Source organism: Erinaceus europaeus, chromosome 16, assembly GCF_950295315.1.
Source record: "Erinaceus europaeus chromosome 16, mEriEur2.1, whole genome shotgun sequence".
NCBI lineage: Eukaryota > Metazoa > Chordata > Mammalia > Eulipotyphla > Erinaceidae > Erinaceus > Erinaceus europaeus.
Window position 1 is genome coordinate 38,712,069 of NC_080177.1, and position 2,382 is coordinate 38,714,450.

Genomic DNA, 2,382 nt, shown 5'->3' on the forward strand with positions numbered 1-2,382 from the left:
TCCACAGAGGCTGGACCAATTTACATTCCCACCAGCAATGTAAAAGGGTTCCTCTGTCCCCACAGCCTCTCCAGCATTTGTTGCTGCTTTCCTTTTTGATGTATGGCATTCTTACAGGAATGAGGTGGTATCTTAGTGTTGTCTTAATTTGCATTTCTCTGACAATCAGTGACCTAGAGCAGTTCTTCATATGTTTGTTAGCCTTTTGGATCTTCTCTGAGGTGAATGTTTTGTTCATATCCTCTGCCCATTTTTGGATGGGGTCATTTGCTTTTTTGGTGCTAAGTTTGCTGAGCTCTTTATATATTTTGGTGATTAGTTTCTTGTCTGATGTATGGCATGTGAAGATCTTCTCCCATTTTGTGAGGGGTTTCTTTGATTGTTTAATAGTTTCTTTGGATATACAGAAGCTTTTAAATTTGATGTAGTCCCATTGGTTTGTTTCTGCTTTAGTCTTCCTTGCAATTGGGTTTGATTCATCAAAGATGTCCTTGAGGTGTAGGTGGGAAATGTTTTCCTCTAAGTATTTGATTGTTTCTGGTCTGACATCCAGGTCTTTGATCCATTTAGAGTTGATTTTTGTTTCTGGTGAGATAAAGTGGTTCAATTTCATTCTTCTGCATGTTACAACCCAGTTTTCCCAGCAGCACCATTTATTGAAGAGAGCCTCCTTCTTCCATTTAATGTTTGGGCCCCCTTATCAAAGAGTAGATGTCCATAGGTGTGGGGATTTATTTCTGGGCTTTCAATTCTGTTCCACTGGTCTGTGCACCCATTTTTGTTCCAGTACCATGCTGTTTTGATGATGATGGCTCTATAATATAGTTTAAGGTCTGGGACTGTGATGCCTCCATTTCTGTATCTTTTCCTCAAGATGGTTTTGGCAATTCTAGGTGTTTTCAGGTTGCAGATAAATTATTGTAGTGTTTGTTCTATTCTCTTAAAGAAGCTTGGTGGAACTTTGATGGGTATTGCATTAAATTTGTATATGGCTCTGGGGAGAATATTCATTTTGATGATATTTATTCTTCCAATCCATGAGCATGGGATATCTTTCCATTTCTTGGTATCAGTTTCTATTTCGTTGAGTAGCGACTCATAGTTTTCAGCATACAAGTCTTTCACTTCTTTGGTCAACTTTATTCCTAGGTATTTGATTGATTTTGCTGAAACAGTAAATGGGAGTTTTTATCGTTGTCTTCTTCTTCAGATTTAGTGTTTGCATAAAGCATTGCCACTGGTTTTTGTACATTGATTTTTGTAGCCTGATACCTTGCTATATTGCCTAATAACTTCCAGTAATTTTCTGCTGGATTCTTTAGGTCTTTCTATGTATACTATCATATCATCTGCAAATAGTGAGAGCTTGACTTCTTCCCTTCCAATCTGTATTCCTTTGATTTCTTTCTCTTGCCTGATTGCTATGGGAAGAACTTCCAATACTATGTTGAAGAGTAACTGTGACAGTGGACAGCCCTGTCTAGTCCCCGATTTGAGGGGGAATGCTTTCAGCTTCTGTCCATTGAGTATGATATTGGCTGTAGGTTTGCTATATATAGACTCCAGTATCTTGGGGAATTTCCCATCTATTCCCATTTTTTGTAGAGTTTTGAGCATGAATGGGTGTTGGATTTTGTCAAAGGTTTTCTCTGCATATATTGAGATAATCATATTTATTGCTTTGCTTTTATTGATGTGGTGAATGACATTGATTGACTTACATTGATTGAATGTTGAATCAACCTTGCATTCCTGGGATGAATCCCACTTGGTCATTATGAACAATCTTTTTGATATGTTGCTGTATCCGGTTGGCCAAGATCTTGTTTAATATTTTGGCATCTATGTTCATCAGAGATATTGGCTTGTAGTTTTCCTTTTTTGTTCTGTCCCTATCAGCTTTTGGTATCAGGGTGATGTTGGCTTCATAGAAGGTGGAAGGGAGTATTCCTGTTTCTTCAATCTTATGGAAAAGCTTAAGAAGTATGGGTACTGTTTCCTGAAAGTTTTGTAGAATTTGTTTGTGAAGCCATCTGGTCCAGGACTTTTGTTGTTGGGGAGATTCTTAATAACGGTTTCAATTTCTTTGTCTGTGATTGGTGCATTTAGATTCTGTAGTTCTTCTTGGTTCAGTTTTGGAAGGGCATAGGTTTCTAGGAATTGTTCCATTTCTTCCAGATTCTCTAGCTTGGTGGAGTATAGTTCTTTATAGAAGTTTCGCAGGATTCCCTGGATTTCTGTGGTGTCAGTTGTGATATCTCCTCCATCGTTTACAATTCTATTAATTTGAGTCTTCTCTCTTTTTTGTTTGGTGAGTCTGGCTAGGGGTTTGTCAATTTTGTTAAATCTATCAAAAAACCAACATTTGGCTTCATTGATCTT